The sequence below is a fragment of the Notolabrus celidotus genome, chromosome 8, assembly GCF_009762535.1.
Source record: "Notolabrus celidotus isolate fNotCel1 chromosome 8, fNotCel1.pri, whole genome shotgun sequence".
NCBI classification, from domain to species: domain Eukaryota; kingdom Metazoa; phylum Chordata; class Actinopteri; order Labriformes; family Labridae; genus Notolabrus; species Notolabrus celidotus.
The window spans coordinates 10,823,862-10,848,237 of record NC_048279.1 but is presented as its reverse complement, the minus strand read 5'-3'; the positions used below and the strand labels follow the sequence as shown (position 1 = coordinate 10,848,237).

The 24,376-nt window shown below is 41.4% G+C and overlaps 2 long non-coding RNA genes across 3 annotated transcripts; both read left to right on the top strand.

Moving 5' to 3' along the window:
* Positions 1 to 985: 985 nt before the first annotated feature.
* LOC117817901 lies at positions 986 to 19,052 on the top strand. 2 transcript variants are annotated; one of them, XR_004632256.1, is made up of 5 exons: positions 986 to 1,199; positions 1,845 to 1,906; positions 2,485 to 2,618; positions 17,160 to 17,260; positions 18,881 to 19,052. It is a non-coding gene; the product is annotated as an uncharacterized LOC117817901 (long non-coding RNA). The 2 variants fall into 2 exon arrangements; XR_004632258.1 differs by lacking the exon at positions 17,160 to 17,260.
* Positions 19,053 to 19,165: 113 nt separating this feature from the next.
* LOC117817896 lies at positions 19,166 to 20,264 on the top strand. Its single transcript, XR_004632254.1, has 3 exons — positions 19,166 to 19,301; positions 19,386 to 19,445; positions 19,518 to 20,264. It is a non-coding gene; the product is annotated as an uncharacterized LOC117817896 (long non-coding RNA).
* Positions 20,265 to 24,376: the final 4,112 nt, after the last annotated feature.

Below are 24,376 nucleotides of genomic sequence, written 5' to 3'. Positions count from 1 at the left end.
TCCCAAGAAAAAAAATATTGCATCACTGATATATGACTGACTTCTTGCATTACATCTATTCTTCAGCTTTAGCTAAAGTAAGGCTTTGTTAAAGACGCCTCACAACAACTCAGAAAACCAAAGCTGTTTACCCTGTGGAGCTATTTACTGATCCATGTTAGCTAAGCCTCGGTGACACCACAATAATGTAAATACTCACTCTCTTACAGCCCATAACTGTGAGGAAAACAAGTGAATCCTAATGTAGGCTTAGAAGTAACACCTAGAAGACAACATTTTACCTAAGCAGGAGGTTAGCTATCCCCCAGGAATCCAGGGCCCTGTCTCAACATTACATGCCCAGGATCAGTGAACAGACGGGGATGAATTCAAAATCATGGCTACCATCCTGTTCCTTGTATACCTCAAACAAGCTAATCCCTGAAATTTTACAATAATGGTGAATGATGTACGCGATCTTGTATTAAAGTAACTGAATTTCAATATTTAATTTAAAAAGACTGTATCAATACTTCACCGTTATTAGGTTTCAACCAAGTGGCAACCTCCAGTCTGAAAATATGAGTCCAATGCAGAAGTGCTCAAAACTGCAGTGCATTGAGGATCCGCTTGAGGCTGGCTCTGGAAGTACCAGAAACCACATACACACAAATTCAAAAAAGCTGATCTTTACAGCACAAATAAACATATTTACAGCCTGGTACAAAAGACAAGTGTAGTCTGGATAGCTCATTTCTCCATCGGCACACACTGTACAGGGGGCGAATTTTTTTCTAACGCAGAAATTTAGAAGATATTGTGATTGCGAGGCACATCTGACTTGATTGACAGGCGGGAACACTGTAGCTGTTGGCTAGGAGGCTCAAAGCCCGCCTCTTTACGTCACAATCGCTCGACAGCAGTAATATGGCTGCCACCGACAATTGGCCTCAAAACCACGCTTCAGAAACAGATGGGTGACGTTACGGATCCACTATGGTTTTAATATACCTACATCTGCATAGGGGCCATGTAGGTTTCACTGAAGTTGACATGCTACTGTTTAGAATCCAATTCCAACTACAACCTGATGTCAATATATGCCTTTGGGAACTATGGTCAGGTGTAGCTAGTTAGCAATACATGTCTCCTGCTACACTTTCCAGTTTGCAACTTGAGAAGCAGCTGTGTTCTGATCAAAAGCAAAAGTGACCCTCCAGGTAGGACTGCAGAATTATGATTTATCTGTTAGTGGTGTGTCTGAATATCACAGTAACTGGTGAGTTACACAGAGACTTCACCCTGGCTTTCGTTAGCACAAAGAACACTGAAAAAAATGTGAGTAACTTGCAGTGAATGGTTTAGATATTTGCTGAAATAGGAGCATCATGAAGTAGTTTCTTAAAAAGTATATATCCAAGCTATGTCAGGTCTGTCCTCTGGAGAAACACTTTTTAAATGCTTGTTGGTTGAATATAGGTCAATCATTTCTGGTGCTGTCTAACTCGGCAGATGTTTCGATGAAGTTGAAATATTTATCTAGAACTGGTTGTTAGCCGTTCTTTCGTGCTGATATCTGTGAGAAAAAGATTTTTGAAAAATATTCCAAGCAATAGCAGGTATGATTGATCATTGTGGATGATGGCTGTTCGTCTACCTTCGTACGCATCACAGATTGCTTTTTCTTGCACACACAAAAGCCTACTAATATGTAATTAGTCACAACTACATGGACTACAAACATTTTATAATGGAAACCAGTACACTTGTCACCAAGCTCCACTCTAAGTGCTAACAGAGATTGCTTCAAAACTATTGTACAGCTAAGTGGGACTGTCCTTGACTGTTCGTGTTTCACCCAACAGGTTTGTGATGCTGATAGCAATCAATCAGAGGGAACAGAGGAAAGCTGGTTAAAAAACACAAGGTCAGTTATTGACTCTTTTTGAGACTTTCATCTGTCAAATCAAGTTGTAATGCAGCTGTTTGTTTGTATGCGCAGAGCATTGCCTACTTCCAAAGGGTTCCTCAGCACTTTGTTAAAAAACCTGAATAACTCTCCATGCTACAAATACCACATTGTTGTTCCAATGGCATGCAAAAAAAGATATGTTTAAGATGCTAATTTTCCTTTTGTAGCTATTGCTTGTAAAAGTTATTCAAATAGCTAAGATCTAAACATTGATAGATTTAAATGTCACAACTTTTCGTCCTTATTTTATAATAATTTATTCTGATGATAAGCTGGCAGATATTTTGATCAAATTTGCATTTGCGTGTCAAATTTAATATTATTTGTGCAAGTTAAGGTTCCACCAGCTTCATTGTCTCCACTCACCTTGCCTTCTAGACTTCAAGAGCTTGTTAGCGTTAGCTCATCAGCGGGGTCAAACACTGAAAACACACATTACAACACAGGCAAAAGATCACATTACACTATTTGAATAAATGCTAGGCAATTTGTCACTGTCATGTCAAAGTTGCCCCTTTCTCTGTCTGCCCTAGCTTGCTCTCTCATCTTCCTCCCTCACCCTCACCCCTCCTCCTCCTCCTCAGTCAGCACAGCAGCAGGAAGCAGTAATGGTGATTGTATTAACCCCGGGTAGAGAGCGCTGACCTTCGCTTCTGCTCAGCTGGAGGTAATAGTCAAGGAACTCTCCTTCTCTTTCTCTTACACACACACACACACACACACACACACACACACACACACAAACACACACACACACACACACACACACACACACACATTTAAATGCACATGTTCATACAACAGGATTTAGACAGAGTTGGGGATTTACCAGGAAAAAATTATTAAAATGGACAGAAAATCATTTCAAAGGTCATGTTCAATAAAATGTGTCTATTGTATTACATAGAGATGTAACAGTATTCTCAATGTCACATTATGGTGAAAAACAAAGGTGTCTTGATACCGTTGTGGATATGTTATGATGTGAATCTAGGTCTTCCAGGCAAAAAGTTTTGTTTTGTTTCAGCCACAGTGGAGCAGAGCGAAGGGATGTGGGAACTACAGAGACCATCATCCCATACGTGCTTATCATCCTCTGCGCCCTGCTCACTGCCTCAGAGCTAATAGAGTTTAGTGAGACAGAGACCAGTTTGAAATAGTGGATACTCCAGCGGCTGTCACATCTGATGTGTGGAAGCAGGGGGGTCGCTTGAACTTGAGGAAAAGAGGGGCAATAGTTATTTTTTCAATGTTCGTATAACTTCCAAAATGATGTCATATTGACGTCCTGACTTCTATTGTTGGTAATCTGAATACGAGATATGTTCATGCGAGTGCGGCTAACAAAGGGCTCTAGTACAAAAATGTAAACTTGAACAACAGATCTGCTCTTTGTTGTAAAAGTTACCACTTCTTCTGGATAAGGGTCATAGTTATAGTTAAACCCGTTGACTGTACGTAGAATGGACATAATGTCTTCATTTCTGACCATTGTGAGATGAGAAGCCGAAAGACTGCCTCACTGGATGCTAACATTGTGCTGGTGCAGCCTAAAGCACAGAAGCAACTTGGCTGGTAAAGTTGCAAGACTGATGTCACACCCTTGCCACGCTAACCAAAACATGTATTAAACTTAAAGATGCTGATGATGCCTCAGATGGGTACAGTCAGAAGAGATTCATGTGATGATTTAAAGCAGACACTCATTGTTATGGAAAGTTCAGTGACTCTTGAGTCAGTGTTAATTATGTTTTCTCGTAATGTTCCTCCTCTACTCTGCTGATTCGGTACAGAATGCTGCTGGAGCCGCATTTGTCAACAGAGGTGTCAATCATGACATCACACCCCCTATTTTTAAATTCGAAAAAAACATATTAAAATGGAACTTCTCCGAAAAATAAACACTTGGAAATGTATCAACATGATAACAACTAACGATAATGACAGAAACCATGTTTTAGAAAAATGTATTTGAAGTGTATTTTGATTTAATTGTTTGACCATTGTTCCACTTATTAATTTGGAGGACAGGTATGGTGGGGTTTATACTGCAGCCAGTCAGCAGGGGAGCTCTAAATATTTTGGCTTCACATTCAGTGATAACTTATGGAGCCAATTTTAACACAGTCTCTCGTTATACCACAAATTAATTGCCATATCAAAGGAAACAGTTACACACATGATTACAGGAAACTAACTTTGAATGTTGCAAAAGCTATAGACTGTATAAATAATGGACGTAGTATCAGTGACGTCTCCCATCTGTTTCTGAAGTGATATTTTGAAGCTAATCGTAACCAGGAGCCATATTGGAAATACTGAACTCAACCTACTGTCGAGCTGGTGTGAGGTAAAGAGGTGGGCTTTGCGCCTCCTAGCCAACAGCTACAGTGTTCCCGCCTGTCAGTCAAGTCAGTCATGTCCTTAAATGGGCAAAACTCGTAATCTTAATATCTTCTGAACTGTTCAAAAGATACCCCAGGTACAGTGTGCGCCGATAGAGAAATTAGCTCTTCGGACCGAAGCCGCTTGGTTGTAGCACAGGTCTCCTGTGTTACTTTGTCACTCAGCCATCCTGAATACAATGGTGCCAACAACCTTCTATTTTCTCTTGATGGTCAGGAGTCATAATTCCATCAGCTTCCACAGGACTTTGTCATTTAAATACCCAGCCAGCAGGGGCAAAAGGAAAATATGTAACAGGCATGCTTTCTATTTACCCTGCATGAAGGAAACTATAATATTACTCGTCTGCACTGTGTCGTTGCTACGCAGTCCACACTTACAATAATTCAGCTCTACAATTTAAGGTCAAACCACATACTACACTATGTGGGGCTTATTGCATATGCAGAAGATCCTCTGGTTGCTTGTTTCACTCATTTTTTTCATCTTTGTAAGCTCCTCTGTGTAATTAGTAAGAGGCTTTTATAATTAGCTAGATAAGTAACATCGGGGGCTTATGAAGGCTGGTTTGTGTGTAAAACAGATAAGAGTTGTGTGTAAGTCATGTATTGATACGTGCTTTATGCTGAACTTAACATTTAATTAATATCTGTGAGTGAGTATTATACTTTACTGCGTGTCTGTACTCTGCATCAAGGTTTACACTTTGTGCTACTTTAGAATTTTGTTGAGAAAAGAGATGCTACAGTATTTCACACATGGGCTGCGATATTTAGTTATTATGAATCAATGTGACTTTGAATAGTGATGTAACTGCTTAGCTTTAAAATGCAACCATCTACATAGTAATTGTCTTTAAACAGTAGTGCTTCACTGAAAGACTCTATTTAAATTACATATGTGATTTCAAATATTTAATTCTTTCAAAATTGAGCATGTGCTCCCAAATGAACTAGTCGTGTCCCACGTCAGGCATTTTTCAAAAAAGGCCTTCTCACTTGCCTCCCTCACACTTTGTCTCCTGCCACATCATACCAGTGCCAGTGTTGAGTGGAAACTGATGATTACAAAGAACTGCATGTGTGCATTGTTTTCTGTGTTCTCTAAAGAGCTAGAGGTGAGACACAAGGAAAAAATATCTAAATCTTGCTGAAAGATATTTACTCGGCTCAGTAAATCAAACACCTTTTCATATTATTCCATTCATAAAGTTGGCTTTCAAAAATCTTCCTTCAGCCTCCAATACTGCGAATGTGAAAATGTTAAACTCTGATGCTAAAGCTAACAATTCTTGTGCTTCATTGAGTCATTACTGTAAATTGACAAAGAACAATACATTAATAAACTTAACAGAATAGGATCAGATTGTTGACCATACGTTACAAAAGAATGGATGAGTGATCCCAATCAATGGTCTGAAGTGTCATTCCCAGATATATGTTATACCCGGTTGAATCACCTGGTCAGAAACAATACCACATTGCTATAAATATGATGAATTAAATTGGTCAATTTCATTAAAACTACATATAAAACCATGCTGTAGTAATAATAATAATAATAATGCATTTTATTTATAGGCGCCTTTCTTGGCACTCAAGGTCACCTTACAACATTAAAAACAAACAGAGTTTAAGTAGCAAACAGTAAATAAAACACAATTTAAAAAGTTTTAAGTGAATGGACAGAGGAGTTGTAGTCAGATGGAATAAGCCAGTTTAAACAGATGGGTTTTGAGTTTGGATTTAAAATGTGGGAGTGAGTCAGTATTACGGAGGTCAGGTGGGAGAGAGTTCCAGAGCTGGGGAGCAGAGCGGCTGAAGGCCTAACCCTAGGGTTAGGATTACGGTTAGGGTTAGGGTTAGGGTTGTGTTTAGGATTAGGGTTAGGATTAGGATTAGGGTTAGGTTTAGGATTAGGGTTAGGGTAAGGGTTAGGGTTTGATTAGGGTTAGGGTTGTGATTAGGGTTAGGATTAGGGTTAGGGTTAGGGTTGTGATTAGGGTTAGGGTTGTGATTAGGGTTAGGGTTGGGGTTAGGTTTAGGATTAGGGTTAGGGTTAGGATTACAGTTAGTGTTAGGGTTGGGGTTGCCCTTAGGGTAAGGATTAGGGTTAGGATTAGGGTTAGGTTTAGGATTAGGGTTAGGGTATGGATTAGGGTTGGGATTACAGTTATGGTTAGGATTAGGGTTAGGGTTAGGTTAAGGATTAGGGTTAGGGTTAGGATTATAGTTATGGTTAGGGTTAGGGTTAGGGTTGTGATTAGGGTTAGGATTAGAGTTAGGGTTCGGATTAGGGTTCGGATTATGGTTTAGATTAGGGTTAGGGTTAGGATTACAGTTAAAGTTAGGGCTAGGGTCAGGATTAGGGTTAGGGTTAGAACCAGAACTAAACTTAAGCAAACAGAACCAGAACCAAACTCATGCAAACAGAACCAAAACCAAACTCAAGCAAACCGAACCAGAACCGAACAGAACCAGAACAGAACCAGAACTGAACCAGAACTGAACCAGAACTGAACCAGAACAAAATTTAAGCAAACAGAACCAGAACCAACTCAAGCAAACAGAAACAGAACCAACTCAAGCAAACAGAACCAGAACCAACACAAGCAAACAGAACCAGAACCAAACTCATGCAAACAGAACCAAAACCAAACTCAAGCAAACCGAAACAGAACCGAACAGAACCAGAACAGAACCGAACCAGAACTGAACCAGAACTGAACCAGAACAAAATTTAAGCAAACAGAACCAGAACCAACTCAAGCAAACAGAAACAGAACCAACTCGAGCAAACAGAACCAGAACCAAACTCAAGCGAAGAGACCAGAACCAAACTGGAGCAAACATTATTAAGGGTTGGGGTTGTGCTTAGGATTAGGGTTAGGATTAGGGTTTGGATTAGGGTTAGGGTTAGGATTACAGTTAGGGTTAGGATTAGGGTTAGGTTTCGGGTTAGCATTACACCAGAACCAGAATTAAACTTAAGCAAACAGAACCAGAACTAAACTCATGCAAACAGAACCAGAACCACACTCAAGCGAACTGAACCAGAACCGAACCAGAACCGAACCAGAACTGAACCAGAACCGAACCACAACCGAACCACAACCGAACCACAACCGAACCACAACCGAACCAGAATCGAACCGAACTCAAGCAAACTGAACCAGAACCGAACTCAAGCAAACAGAACCAGAACCAAACTCATGCAAACAGATCCAGAACCAAACTCAAGCGAACTGAACGAGAACCAAACCAGCACCGAACCAGAACCAACTCAAGCAAACAGAACCACAACCAGAACCAAACACAAGAAAACAGAACCAGAACCAAATTCAAGCAAACAGAACCAGAACCAACTCAAGCAAAAAGAACCAGAACCAAACTCAAGCAAACAGAACCAAAACCAAACTCAAGCGAACCGAACCAGAACCGAACCAAACAGAACCAGAACAGACCAGAACCGAACCAGAACCGACACAGAACCGAACCAGAACCGAACTCAAGCAAACTGAACCCGGAACCAGAACCGAACTCATGCAAACAGAACCAGAACAAAACTCAAGCGAACCGAACCGGAACTGAACCAGAACCGAACCAGCACCGAACCAGCACCGAACCAGAACCGAACCAGAACAGAACCGAACCAGAACCGAACTCAAGCAAACTGAACCAGAACCAGAACCGAACTCAAGCAAACTGAACCAGAACCAGAACCAAACTCAAGCAAACAGAACAGAACCAAATTCAAGCAAACAGAACCAGAACCAATTCAAGCAAATAGAAACAGAACCAAACTCAAGCAAACAGAACCAGAACCAACTCAAGTAAACAGAACCAGAACCAAATTCAAGCAAACAGAACCAGAACCAATTCAAGCAAACAGAAACAGAACCAAACTCAAGTAAACAGAACAAGAACCAACTCAAGCAAATAGAACCAGAACAGAACTCAAGCAAACAGAACCACAGCCAAACTAAAGCAAACAGAACCAGAACCAAACTCAAGCGAAGAGACCAGAACCAAACTGGAGCAAACATTATTAATGTCCTTAGGTTGGCATTGAGAAAAATCAGATTCCTCAGGGTTAGGGTTGTGATTAGTGTTAGGGTTAGGATTACAGTTAGGGTTAGGGTTGGGGTTGCCCTTGGGGTAAGGATTAGGGTTAGGATTAGGGTTAGGTTTAGGATTAGGGTCAGGGTTAGGATTATAGTTAGGGTTAGGGTTAGGGTTAGGGTTAGGGTTAGGGTTAGGATTAGGATTAGGGTTAAGGTTAGGTTTAGAGTTAGGGTTAGGATTAGGGTTAGGATAAGGGTTAGTGTTAGGGTTAGGATTAGGGTTAGGTTTAGGTTTAGAGTTAGGGTTAGGTTTAGGATTAGGGTTAGGGTTAGGATTACAGTTAGGGTTGGGGTTGCCCTTAAGGCTGATTTATACTTCTGCGTCGCCCCTACGCAGCAGGGGCTGACGCGGACATGAGCCCCTCATACTTGTGCGTCGGTGTGTCTGTGTCGCGCAGCAATTCTCCGCCGAAACGCCTGAGGGCAGTGCGGTCTCTCTGATAGCCGGCCGCCTGCTTCCGGTCCCGTTACGATCTCTGTTTACTTTTCCACAGAGATTCAGAGCGTGTTATTTTAATCTACAGCTGATACATGTTGCTGTTTATCATACAGACATGATTACATGAAGAATAGAGAGGAGGAGATGAAATACACGGCCGATGTGCGGCCGATGTCCGGGATCCCGGAAGTGCTGTAAATGCGGGAAAGACAAAGCCGCCGAGCGGACCAATCACAGAGCTTGCGGTCTGCGTCGGCTCTACGGGGAGTTACATTTTGGAGGAGGTGCACGTCAGCTACATGTGTAGGCCTCGGCGTAGGTACGGGAGCTACACGGACCCCCGGCGTAGGGTATGCCGTTGATTCAACTCAGAAGTATAAATCAGCCTTTAGGGTAAGGATTAGGATTAAGGTTAGGGTTAGGGTTGTGATTAGGGTTAGGATTAGGATTAGGATTAGGGTTAGGTTGTGATTAGGGTTAGGTTGTGATTAGGGTTAGGGTTAGGGTTGTTATTAGGGTTAGGGTTAGGGTTGGGATTACATTTAGGGATAGGATTTGGATTAGGGTAAGGATTACAGTTAGGGTTGGGGTTGCCCTTAGGGTAAGGATTAGGGTTATGAGTAGGGTTAGGGTATGGACTAGGGTTGGGTTAGGATTAGGGTTAGGGTTAGGATTACTGTTAGGGTTAGGATTAGGATAAGGGTTGGGTTAGGATTAGGGTTAGGGTTAGGATTACAGTTAGGGTTAGGATTAGGATAAGGGTTAGGGTTAGGATTAGGATAAGGGTTAGGGTTAGGGTTAGGATTAGGGTTAGGGTTAGGGTTGGGGTTGCCCTTAATGTAAGGATTAGGGTTAGGATTAGGGTTAGGTTTAGGATAAGGGTTAGGGTTAGGATTAAGGTTAGGGTTAGGGTTAGGATTACAGTTAGGGTTGGGGTTGCCCTTAATGTAAGGATTAGGGTAAGGATTAGGGTTAGGTTTAGGATTAGGGTTAGGATTAGGGTTAGGATTAGGGTTAGGATTACAGTTATGGTTAGGATTAGGGTTAGGGTTGTGTTTAGGGTTAGGGTTGGGGTTGTGATTAGGGTTAGGGTTAGGATTACAGTTAGGGTTACGATTAGGGTTAGGTCTAGGATTACAGTTAAAGTTAGGGTTAGGGTCAGGATTAGGGTTAGTGTTAGAACCAGATCTAAATTTAAGCAAACAGAACCAGAACCAAACTCATGCAAACAGAACCAGAACCAAACTTAAGCAAGCAGAACCAGAACCAAACTCAAGCGAAGAGACCAGAACCAAACTGGAGCAAACATTATTAATGTCCTCAGGTTGGCATTGAGAAAAATCAGATGCCTCAACTTGGATGGGCTGATCCAATTTCTCCTCTGAGAGAGCATTTGCCCGGACTTCAAGAAGACTCTCTCTGAAGGAACAGATGTAGTCACGATACACAGCCTCCCCTCCATCACCTGAATCCTATATCCTCACATTTGATTGGCTGCATGGCCACCATGCTGACCAATCAAAACAAAGTTCTGCTGTGCGCAGAGCTGGGGCTGAGCACTGTGAGAGCTAAGCAGCGAAAGGAAAAAACTGGGAGCCGGCTCTTCTGATGCACTATAAAGCATCGGCTCTCAGAGCCGCAGCTTTTGATCATGACACATCACTAATGGGCTTAATCTGTGTTACAATTATGAGGGGGCCTTGGACAATTTTCTCACCTGTAAGGGGTCCCTGGCTCCAAAAACTTTGAGAACCTCTGCTCTAACTAGTAGGAGTGCAAACTCCGGATAGTGAAAACAAATGGAACAAAAAGAGCGACACAGCTGCACAGAAACTCCACGTTGTAGACATTTCTGATCATAATAGACATCGCCATGCAGGAAGACAGTTTACATTTTTCTAAATCTCTGAGAGATCTTCAAATACAGAGTGCGTCTTTACACCGGTGCGATTTTTTTCAGAGTTTACAGTAACTCAAATAAAAAAACTGACATTTGCTTTGTTTTATATCGACCACTTAGCAGGATGAATATCATGATTAAGCAGGTATATTTTGAGTCTGAGTTTAGTTGAGAAACATTTGTGGCCAATTTTGTCATTCAGTTCTATTTAGGTCGTTAATGCACTGATCCTCTGATCATTATTATTATTTAATTATTTCAGTAAGGCAGCTTCCTGATTCCTTTGCAGGCTCTTTTGTTTTTTTCTTAGCTCATTTTATATTTTTTGAGAAAAGAGAAAGCTGAGATGAGAGTTGCCCATCATTGTTACTTGGTTGCACTAATAAAGCGAAGTGCTGTACAGCTGTGGTTGCATTATTCTATTATCAATTTGCCATCATTTTTAAGTATGTAAGAGATGATTTCATTGATTGCCATAGAATACATGTCCTCCAATGTAGACTTCCACTGAGAGGAACGTATTAGACTATTTAGAAACTAAATTAGGAACTAAATTTAGACTGTCATACCAGCTTGATCATCAATGAAAATGTCCTGGAAATGTCCTGGAAAATGATCTCTGGAAAAGAGTGGGAACCCTGTGTATGGTCTTTTAAAGCTGCCGTGAGGAACTTTCTGTTTGTGCAAGTTTTGGCACCCTCTCTGGACAAAGAGACATCTTTTTATCTTTGCTTATTTTGTCCTGAACATGTGTAAGTAGGGTGGTCTGACAAATAATGTCATTGAGTTTTCTTTACCAGTAAAACCATAGACAGTATGAAATATGGACGTAGTATCCGTGATGTCACCCATCTGTTTCTGAAGCGCTGTTATGAGGCCAATCGTCAGCGGAAGCCATATTGCTGCTGTCGAGCGATTGTGACGTAAAGCGGCTGGCTTTGAGCCTCCTCCTGTCAATCAAGTCAGCTGTGCTTTTCATTGGAAGACTCGTAATCTAAATATCTTCAAAATTGCTCCGTTGTAAAAAAATGCATCCCCTGCACAGTGTGTGCCGATCGATAAATCAGCTATCTAGACTACACTTGTCTTTTGTACCAGGCTGTAAACATGTTTATTTCTGCTGTAAAGATCGGCTTTTTTAAATTGATGTGTATGTGGTTTATGGTACTTCCGGAGCAAGCCTCAAGTGGATCCTCGATGAACTGCAGTTTCAAGCAATAGCAATATGAGTCCACACTGGACTCATATTTTTAGACCGGAGGTTGCTGCCTGAGTAAAACATATCACTCACTGAATATTTACTGTTGAAAAAGTTGTTAAAAAGGCTGATTCTTTAACGTTCTGTCATTCGTCTCATCTGACACATAAGCCCTTATTGTTGTTTTTAGGCATTCAAAATGATGAAATACTATAACTCTACAAATAGTCAATCTTGTCCTTCATGGTTTTGTTTTCTTTGATAGGTCAAAAAGAGGCATCACTGTAGTTTCAATCTGTTTCATAACCAGTCAAAACTCCTGACTGGGGCTTTAATGAAGATTAAAAGCATAAAAAAGGGGGTAACCTAAAATATTTAGAAGACAGACCATCCTGCTTTGGAGTGAACATTATCTGAAGCAGTGCAGTAACAGACTCACAGTGTGTTGATGCTGCAGAAATACAGTGGAAAAAAAAGCGTGTATACTGGAAACAAACATATTTCTGTTTGTGAGAAATCAAAGCCTCTCATGGAAGTGTTTCTCTGAGTTGTGTGTGGGGTGGAAGTCACACAGGGCACCTCTGAGCATACGGGGGTTAGCACAACAGCTCAGACCTCCTGCACTCTTTCATCTAGCTCCGCTCTCTTAAACAAATCCTGTACTTTCTGACTATTTAGATATACTCGCACACATAAAGACATAAAATGCACGTACACACAAAGAGCTCCAGGGCGAAGTGGTGACCTATCCAGACTTTGACCTGTGTGGGTGAAACAGTCAAAGTCCTCGTGGACCCAGATGTCCTCTTGGGTTTTTTAAACCGCAGTTTCTCCTTAACTTTTCTTCTCCTCCTCCTCGCTCCCTCTCCTTTCCCTCCTGCCCCCCTTGAGACTCAGTGATAACCAGGGTGGACGGGAGGAGGAAGGGAGCAGAGGAAGGAGGGATGGAGGGAGAGGAGGGTTGGAGGGGGGAGAGGGAGTTGTGATGTCCCGACTCAGGGATATTTAATCCTCTCTGTGAGGGGCGAGCGTCTCTCTCCCTCTGTTTGGCTTTGGGAGATCAAAGAGGCAGTTCAGATCCTGGCGAGATCGTGAGCTCTCTCCTCCTGAGCAGACCAGAGACTCTCTCTCTCTCTCTCTCTCTCTCTCTCTCTCTCTCTCTCTCTCTCTCTCTCTCTCTCTCTCTCTCTCTCTCTCTCTCTCATACACACACACACTCCAGCACTTGGGCTGACTAGTGAGGACGTCTGTGGTGGCAGTAATGAGGCAGTGATTGATGCTTCTTTACTGCACCGTCTCAAACCATCAGTATTTGAGTACACTCTAAAAAATAGCTCAAGACCTCTCTGTTTTTACCAAAAATATTATGTGATTTACTTTTTGGGTTGGATTTGATCTATTCTTACACATAAGTTAACTTGTTTGCTTTTTTAGAATCTGTACTGCAACTGCCTGCTGCTTTCTCACATCTGCTTTCACCAACTCCATGTAAAAAATGTTACCTGGGTTTGGCAGGAAAGATCCAGGGTTAAGTCAGGAAGAACATTTCAGCTGGTTACATATACTCAATACTTTGGGAAATTTTGAGGAGTTGTGTGCATTTGTGAATACAGTAAAGGAACTCTTTTTTTTCCTTTTTGAAAAAAATAATGTCTTGTAAATAATTTAATTGATCTTCGGTGCTTAAATGATGGTTAAGTATGCATGTTGGTATTTTGATATACCTTAAGAACTTTCTACTTTTTCATTTAAAAACAAGATACTGACTCACAACCAAAACCTGACTTCAGTGTTGCCAGGCTGTAAACCCAACAGGCACCACAGCACTTGTTTACATACTGCCACGTCAGTGCCGTCAAGTTCTGTCATCACGCCCTTGTACTAACACATTGAACTCCACAGTGGAGTGATGTCGTATTTGCACCAGATGCACATAAAATCATTTGCTTGTCTTATTTGTGTGCATTTGAACAGCAAAATTTTCTGTTTACTCGCTTAATGTGCGCCACTAACTAGCTCCATTCGTGAGTACTAAAATGTGATGCTAATTGGGGCAGAGCAAACTGATAGCTCGAATTAGGTAACAGACAAAGGTTCTCACAACTTACCAAATAATCTGACCTCCTCACTCACCCTCCTCCATCTAGCTCCCTTTTATTCTTGTATCGATTTAACAAAACAATAACAGATGGTGTCATACAGTTCAGTGTTGCTGCACATAGACACTGTTAATATTTCCTCCGTTTTCTAGATGAATAAAGCTCTGCTGGTACATTCTTCTTATCATACGTCACCGGAGGATGTTCATGCTGGCCATCGGGGCGATGGTTTCTGACCCAACTCACATTATTTGCATCGCTTGACAAGAGCTGGCGCCTACTCTCAACGACAAGAATTCTTGTCTACATTGACTTTACATGTAATCCACTAACTTAAATACATTTTTTTGCAACATACTATGGATGTTCCAGTGTGTTTTCACTTTGCATCACAGCACTGTGGAAGTGCTTAACACACACACACACACACACACACACACACACACACACACACACACACACACACACACACACACACACACACACACACACACACACACTCACATTCAGACATGCATCCAGATCTGTTCCTACCAGCTACAATGCTACCCATTGTCTCAGTCCTTCCCCCATTATGCCTCTTTTACTACCTTAAACTGCAGATCATAGGCGGAACAACTTCGCCCCACCATTCTGCCTCTGTGTGTAACACATTGCAGATAAAAGTTAACAAGGGTGTAAAGATCACTCCTTGAAATGGCAATGTGTAAGAGCCTGTTGGAGAGCGTTGGTGGAGGGTGGGAGATGACTCTCGGGTGGCAGGACACATCATCATAAGCGCGCCATGCAAGCCACAGTGCAATGCTTACAGCATGATGGCGATCGAAGCAAGAGAGACCTATGCTACGACAGTTTTTGCTTTTGTATCCATGCTTTGGGTTAATGGAAAGATGTCATCTCTGCATCCATACCACATTCTGTTTATCCCAATTTTGGCTATTTGAATGTCTAAAGAAAAAAAAACTCCCATGAAACATAGGGCCAAAGAAAACTTCAAGTCAATGCTTTCTCATGTTTTTAGGTCCAAAACCAACATTAAACACTTTTTACATAGATGCTTCTATGGATCAAAGCAATAAAAAATCTTGAAAAAAAACTATATTGCATCAAATCTGAGCTAAAATTATCTCCTGACAGTTAACATAGAATGCAGGACCATACTCTTTGATATATTATATAGATGATGGACAATGCGCAGTAGTGGCAAGGTAAAGCTTCCTTCAACAGGCCAAAAACCTTGTGCAGACATGGATCTATGGATGGCAATCTACCTTGGCTGGTTGGATTAAAGCTAGGGTTGTCTCGGAAAACTAGCATGAATTTGAATGTAGCATTTCCTCATGACTCCGTCTAACCCCTCCCCGCCTTCCCCTCAGAGCTCCTCCAAGATGACGCCCCCCGCTCACATGCACGAGCGACACTGACTTGTGACCAGATGGTCGTGACTGATTCAAAACCGGTCCTCACCAAAACATTGTCATAGTGAAAGTTAAAAACACAAACAAACATGGTTATTGTTAGTACTCACAACTGTCATGCTAGCATTATCCAGTTGTACTGGTGACACGATATAAGGAGAAAAGTTATAACACATATAATACTGTAACAGCTCTACTGTTTGTTAAACATGTTCAGTGTAGATGTTCTTAATTCCTACAGTGTTGACAGTTATTGAAGGCATCGGGAGAGGTAAAGAGTGTGCGAGTGGGAGAGAGGAGAGACAAGAGGAGAAGTTCTTCATTCATTCAAACATTGATTGTTGCTTTGTTGGTTGGCGTGGGCATGGCCAACAGTGACCGGTTAGTAAAGCTCAACGTGTTCACGAATCAGCTCGTCATCACTACAGCGTCTGGACGGACGCTACAATAAATATACATTTTCTGTAGGACTTAGTAAATGTCATTCATTCTTCTGCTTGTCAGAGCCCCCGTGGTGAGAGCTTTTTAGACTCTGATCCGGACTACAGTCCTGAGCAAAGCACCTCATCAGGTCAGAGGGGACAGGCCAGAGGTTGAGCGAGAGGGGCAGTCAGTAGAGTCAGGGGAAGCAGAGGCAGGGGACGAAGACGAGGAGTACACGCCGGGGAAATGTACGCGCAGGAGGCGGGCAGAATGACAGGATGGGATTTGAATGGTTTAAAATTTTGGGACCTAAAAAACAGTGATTGGTTGGTGTTTTCCTAGGTTTACTCCGGCTGTAGATAGCAGCTTTTCTTCGCTCTTTTTTAGGAACACATTATGTATTGATTGCCATCAGGACATAAAGATCATTTTGACCAGTATGACAAAAAGTGTATCTAAATCTGACTACCAACCCCAGCTTTAAAAGGGAAAGAAAAAGTGTTTGAGTGAGATGAAGGGAAATTCAGACAGTTGAAAGATGTTTTTTGATGTAAGACTGATCAGTTTCAAAGGTAAGGGATTAAATTCAAATGGACATGGGTTAGAGTAAAATGTGTTAAACCACTTTGTCGATGTACAAATTGGAGGTCAGAGCCTGTGTGTTGCTGGATACAGTATTCTTTTATCAATGCCTAAAACAAGTTTCACACCCTTGCAGTTCTGCTAAGTGTTTTTAATGTTACTTAAAAGATATTCTCTGAGTCATGGAGTGAGTACGTTTCAATGCTTTCTGTTTCGTCACCCTGGAGGAGTGTGTGAACAGTGGGAGCTAAAAACCACATAGCTGAAGATAACAAAAGTGATGATTCCAATGTTTCTTTTCTTTTTGTATTTTAATTTTATACCAATCCCCTGAATACACACACACACACACACAAACACACACGCACACACACACACACACACACACACACACACACACACACACACACACACACACACACACACACACACACACACACACACACACACACACGCACACACACAGACTTTGCACTTGCACACACAAATGTAAACCCACAGCTCCCCTGCCACTCGGCTTCTGAGCTTTGCAGGTCTCTGATAGGAAGCCTCTGAAATGGAAAAGAGATAAGAGTAAATAAACAAACAAATACAATAAAACCGAATTTGTGCTGGTTCAGTGCACACAGAAGGAGAGGGGGAGAGGGAAACAGAGGAAGCGCACTCTGCAAGGCCTGACGACGAACCTCACAAAGATGCATTCTCAATAAAGCAAAGCAAGGTAAATACCTAAGTGAATTCATGCAAGTTCCATTTATTCAGTGAAATCTGTTGAGACTGTGCACAGATAGAGAAAGACGCCGTTTGGCTCTCTAACAATGAGGCTATCAGTTACTGCCTCTGTGCTTCCCCGATATGATCTCAGTCCATTTTATACAACCGCTCCAAAAAAAGCATTTTATTTCCATCACAATACTGGCATTTGGTGTTGTCAGCTAATTCTCTGTGGCATAACAAGCTTTCTTTCAGCCCCTGTTGATACCTTAGCAGAGGAACCGTGCTCAACCAAATGTTCTGCACAGCCAATCTGCCTTTAAAGCAGTGCCACAGGCTTTGATGTGCGCCCACACCAACATGCCACTCCAACAGCCTTTCTTCTCAGATGTTGCTTAATTACACTATCATAGTCTGTTAATTACCTTATCAGTGCTGCATAATCCCATGGTCAGTGTCTGAACGCCATGTATCAAAGCACCGCAAGGCTCTTTCATGTGTTTTTGGGAACTGATTAATGAATTCAGTTGCCCCAATGAGGAATGTAAAGACAACAAGTTGCAGTTTTGGGCAGGGTTTGAGTGGAAGGGACTTCAGATTAGGGACAGTTGCCCACACAGTACAACTTTGCAACATCTGCAGCCTTAGTTCGGGTTGCCAGTTACTGTCTGGTTGATCAGTCTCTGGTTTTGGACACTCTACAGGCTCAACAACAAAACTAGCAACTTGTCAGTGGCAACGAGACGGTCAGTGCAGCAAGCTGTGCCAGGCAATAAATTATTAGACTTCCTGCTACAGCATAAGAGGTCAGATTTTCACTTGTATTTGAATACTGTTTTAAAAATTGTCCAATGTGTTCATAATTTAGACTTTTGCTGGAGGTTTTCTCTTTTACTTCGGATTTAACAATAAAAGCCACGTGTACTCCCTGCCTTTGGCTTCCACACTAACCTAACCTTAACCTTGCCGTAGTACAGCATATATATTACTTCAGTTGTTTGAACATTTACGAACAAGCTGCTTGTTTCTTGTCAATGAGCAAAACAATACTTTTTTTTGATAAAATTGGGAGCAAAATCCTAAGGACAAAGAGAATAGAAAATTCCAAGGAAAATTTGTTTTGAAAATGTTACAAAAAAATGTAGGAATTACTTTGCTGGTGTTGTATAGCAGGCTGACTGAAAACGCTTGAGTGTTATTTGTATATGTTTACCTTGAATGCATCTGATGTGTTGCATATGTGTTGATTACATCTCCACTGCGCTCTGTTCTGATGTGTAGATGATAATTAAGAAATAATTGGAAGGGCTAGAGAAATGTTCCTCAACCGTGAAAGATGCAAGCCTAAATGTTAATTCTACTCAGAATATGTTAACGTATGCACAGATGTTAATGTAGACTCCACGTCGGGCCCTTGTGTTGTGCACCTCAGTGCTTCCCCTGTGCGCATGTGTTCTCCCCCTCAGCTCTGCCAGCAGCCTACTGGATCTGTCAACTTGGGGAAAATTTCCATTTTGCAGCTAACTCTGCAGCCTTTTGATGGATACGTCTTGCCGACTTTTATCTCTTGCCGCGTCTGCAAACTAATTAATATTTTTTTCTCTCACTCTCTCACTCTCCCCTTCAGGCAAATATTTGTTTCCTCAGAAGTGAGCGTGGGCAAACCTTCCTCACAGCTCCATATGCTGCCAGCTGCCAATCAAGTGGGCTGGAACCCTGAAACCAATCGCAACCCCCTCCTCTCTCCTCTGTCTCCTCTTCTTCTCCTTCAGCAGAAATGAAAAGAGCTGGTGTGTGTGTGCCTGTGTGTGTGTGTGTGTGTGTGTGTGTGTGTGTGTGTGTGTGTATGTGTGTGTGTGTGTGTGTGTGTGTGTGTGTGTGTGTGTGTGTGTGTGTGTGTGTGTGTGTGTGTGTGTGCAGCGGGATGTTTAAGGAAAATAAAGACATACAGTAGAGAAGAAGAAAGGGAATGGTTGAGACAGAAGCCCAAAGCAATGACTCCTCTCTTCTGTCTGTCCACACACAGAGCTCTCCTGCATGTTTCTATGGTTAGATCTATGTTTTGTTTTTTTATTTACTTGTTCTTCAAATTAATTTTACTGTATAAGTAGTGATTTCAGTTTCTTCAGCAGACAGCTCTGTGTAAGGACCAAAACACATACAAAACCAGCTTCACAGACCCTCCAGATCAGGTGAAGGTGAATCATAACAAAACTTCCCGTAACTTTGCTGACACATGGCTAATTCAATGTTTCTCTCCGCAGGTTTGGTTGGGTCATCTGATATTTTAAGTCAGGGGTTCAAAACTATGCCCTGCAAAGGACCCCCAAATGGCCTGAGCCTCTGACTGAGACCCCCTCTTGAAAAAAGGCCTTGAATTATCGTATTTTGGCCAATACCAATATATGAATGTAAAACTTCTTTATATCACATTTTTACTTGCATGTTCAAAATTCCAGGATTTTACATTTAAAAACATTTTTTTGCATTCACATTAATAATGTAAATTGATACTTAATCAGTGTCTTTGGATACAAATGAATGCATTGAACTGTACCAATTCATCTTGACTTCACATTTATTATCAAGTAAATGCTGCACTGTATGAAAACCACGACAAATACAAGATTTGATTTGATTTGATTAAAGGATAACACTGTTACACATTAAGAATTATTCTGGGACGTATGTAAAAAATGCCAAACATTGTCAATATGATGTGACACTGACTGCTTTGATTGAAAACAAAGATATCAAAACTTGCTCTTATACAGAGCCCTAACTTGCAATGAGGTTACTGAGGTCTGGATTGAAAGCAAAACTGGTACCAATGCATAAAGCACTGATTTTTATATAGAATGGAGAAAATGCCTTCATTTCCACCCATTATGAGCTTTGAAGCCAAAAGCCTGCCTTAATAGGCGCTGACATATTGTGCTGGTGCAGCCAAGGCATGCGCCTGGAAGCGACCTGGCTGGTAGTACTGCCGGACTGACGTCACACCCTTTAAAACATGCATTTAACTGACCAATAAAATGTTGAAGATCCCTCCGGTCAGTACAGACCACAGCAGATTCTTGTGTTGATTTGAAGCAGGCAGGCATGGCTGTGGAAAGTGCAATGACTCTTGTGTTAGTGGCTATGGTGTCTACCATTGTACCTCTTCTATGCTGCTAATCTGGTTAACAGAGCTGATGATCTTTTTAACTGAACATGTTTATTAATCAGCATGATAAGAACTAACTATAATAGAAACCATGGTAGAGGAAAACATTTTTGGCATGTGTTTTTATCTTATAGTATGATTTTGTTCCATTTGATAACATTGTGGAAGATGGGTTTATGACCTATACTGCAGCCAGTCAGCAGGGGGAGCTCTAAATCATTTGCCTGCACAGTCTTTGAAGACTTATGGCGTGCACTTTAATATACAACTCAACTCAACTCAACTCAACTTTATTTATATAGCACCTTTCATACATAGAAACATGTAGCCCAAAGTGCTTCACAGAGTAACAGACAGTAAGAAAACAACAGCAATGGTAGAATTATAGAAGGCATGAAAAAAGAAGAAATACTTAAAAAAGAAAAGAAAATCAACACAGTAAAATTAATAAAATAAGTAAGAGTGGAAATAAAAGTTAAAAATAAGGTAGAGTTAACGAGATCAGGTGAACACAATAAATAAATAAGATAAATAAATACATGTTAAAACAATGGTTTAGATAATAATGATGAAAATAATAAAAATGATAATAAAATAATAAAATAATAATAAAAATAATAATAATAATGATACTGATAATGCAGTCCAGGGCTAAAATAAATTACTTCACATTAAAAGCTAGATTAAAAAGGTAAGTCTTAAGTTTACTTTTAAAAACACCCAGAGAGCTCGCCGTTCTCATGTCCAGAGGCAAAGAGTTCCACAGCCTAGGAGCATAAAAACAGAAAGCCCTCTGGCCGGTACCTGTGTGAGACACACGAGGAACATTTAAAAGGGAAGCATTCGAGGACCTCAGTGATCGGGCTGGAACATAAAATGACAGGAGATCAGTAATGTATGGAGGAGCAAGGCTGTTAAGAGCTGTCCATGATATAAAGCCCTACACTGCCTCTGATAGGGTTGGGCTTAGGGGGTCAGGTTGATGCATGGCTAATGAGGAATGATTGGCAAAGGCAAGTCATAAGGCGGGACATTGACAACTCTGCTTGCTGAAGAGGAAGTGGTTCACTGTGTTTGATGCATGGGCAGGAGGCTCAGGTAGTTGTTGATCCAGACCTCCATTGCAGAGAGGCTGACATGCCACTGAGGTTTGCCTGGTGAGAGTGCCTGAAGGGTGAACACCCTACTCAAGAAGAGCCCCTGCCAGTCATATTTTGCTCTACACTTGCCTGTGACCACATTAAGTCTCAGAAAATGATACAAACAAGCCACTTTTTTTTCTGTCTCTTGATACATCAAGAGAAAAATGTTGGTCCTCACACATTTCTAAACCCTGGTTACGGTCCTGGTGTTATGCACTGAATTTGATAGTGATTGGTATCTGTGGTGAATACAACACTGGGGTGACTAAAACACATACATTTTTTACCTGCATTTGATATGAGAGGGATGAAAGGAAATGAGAAGACAAATGTGTGACGACATACAACTAACATCCAGATTTCAGGACTCAGTAACCACAACATTCTGAGAACGGACAGTTAAGATCTGTATTGTCTATTAGTAGCAGGTGCATGTAGGATAGGTAGAACTCTGGTTAATTTTAGTTTGTCCTTTACAAGGACAACATTGATAGATTTGACCTGTGATAGTCAACCAGTGATCTGACTCACATGTAGCGAGGTTGACCCTTTTGTCATATGCCGTGAACTTACATGCCCAAAGCATAGACTGTATAAACAATGAACGTAGTATCCATGACATCACCCATCTGCACTGTTTTGAAGCTGATCGTCGAGCCATCAATCGGGAGCCATATTGGAAATGCTGAACTCAACCTAACTTCTGTCGAGCTAGTGTGAGGAAAAGAGACAAGTCAGCTGTGCCTCTCATAATGGAAAACTCGTAATCTTAAAATCTTCGAAATTGCTGCGTTATGAAAAAATTCACCACCTGTACAATGTGTGCCGATCAAGAAATGAGCTATCCATGCTACACTTGTTTTTGTACCAGGCTGTAAACATGTTTATTTCCGCTGTAATGATCGGCTTCTTTGAATTGGTGTGTATGTGGTTTCTGGTACTTCCAGAGCCAGCCTCAAGCGAACACTCGAGAAACTGCAGTTTTTTTAACACTTCCGCATTAGCTTCAATTCTCGCGGCGGGGGTTGCACCAAAAGTGCTTAATTGTTTCAAACAGCAAACACTGGAACCAGGATAAAAAGTTTGCTGCATAGCTCTGTCCTCTCATCTCTTCATGAGTTGGATAACCATTCTCACTGTAAAACATTCTAGCTCAAAACACATTCATGCTGCTCTACTTGTTTGTACAGCAAAAAAAAGGCTATTCCCAGTGTAAAACTAACGTACTTATTCATCTTTGTGCTTTAGAAAGTAACAAAAATTCACGAAAACCAACAGTGGAAAGGAGATTTGAAAAGCAGTTAAACAAAAAATAAAAAACACTGAAGCCTTTTCTTTGACCAAACACAAACACAGAAACCAATTTAGCTTTGTGGAACACCAGTTTTTCACCAGCGACACAAACTGGTCTACCATCCACTGTAGTCTCGGACTGGTACAAATCAGAAACAGCAAAGATGATAACATTAGTGTGGATTTCTAAAACATACAGATGACTGCAAAATGTTTATTACTTCTCATATATTAATGTCGTAGGAAAGTTTTCAAAAAGGCTTAATGTAGTAAGTGTGTTAAAGATGCTTTCAAATACCGCGGATCACCTTGTCAGTGCTTTAGCGCATGTGTTTGGCATCACTGCTGTCTGAACCTCATCACACCAGTCTAAAGAAGTTACCTGCTAATTGTAGAGTAAAGCTTTTTTGTCATGATACAAACAGTATTTCTTTACTTGGACCTAATGTCTTACGTTTGTCTGGACAGGAGCCTTAATTTTTTTATTTCACTGCCTGTAAACAGCAACAGTAACAGTAATGGTGCATAAAGACATTAAACTGTGCAGTTTGAACAAGTTTTACGACATACTGTCCATCACTTATGATGTGTTTTGTCATGCCTTGCAGTGTAGTTGAGGCAGTGTGTTGTATTGATATCAGTTACTCACACTGACATACGCACCTCTTCAGTGTTTCCCGCCTGCTATCATCAAATGTGTGTGTAAGTGATCCTGTCTTTGTGAGGTTAATTGAAGGCAGAAGCTCTGACTGTCTGAGACATAATCTGTCTGCATGAACACTGAGTGTGTGTGAGTGTGTGCATGTGTGTGCGTGCATTCTGAATGTTTAAAGGGAGGGTTGTGTTTAATAGGACCACACCAGCTATTTATACAAAAATAGAAAAGAGACACACAGCAACTCTTCATCAAACCCCCACCTGCTCCTTCTTTACCTCAACTACCCTGCAATACAGATTATGTGTGTGTGTGTATAAATGTGTGTGTTCAGAGGGGGTGGGGTGGGGGGGGTTGTTTCTAGGGATTTGGGTTGTACAAAAGAAACAAAAAAAGCGAGAGTGATGCCATAAGGCTTTCTATTCTCTCATATCAGCTCTTATTATCTGTCATCTTTGACAGGAGAAAAAACCTTTATCTGTGAGGAACTGTGTCCGTCTGGCCCCGTGCATGAGCACACACACACGAGGGCGCGCACACACACATACGCACACTTTGAGAGCCATGCTTAGGGCCTGGTGTTCTGGGGCTCACACACAGAGCAGGTAATCGGCTCACTATAGTAGAGTTAGGGAGTTAGAGAAAGGAGGTAAAGAGCTCTCACTAAGTGTATCCCCGTCTTTGACTGGATTAGAGCCCACCAGTATTCAGTCCAGGTGCTCCAGAGGGACAGAGGGGTGAGGGGTCCGTGTAGGGTTAATTTTCCTTACCAACTGTGAGGCTACAACCTGCTGTTTGCTGTCTGACACATCACATATATGGGACCTTAAGCAAATAGTAGACAATTAGCAGTGTATAATGCAAGCA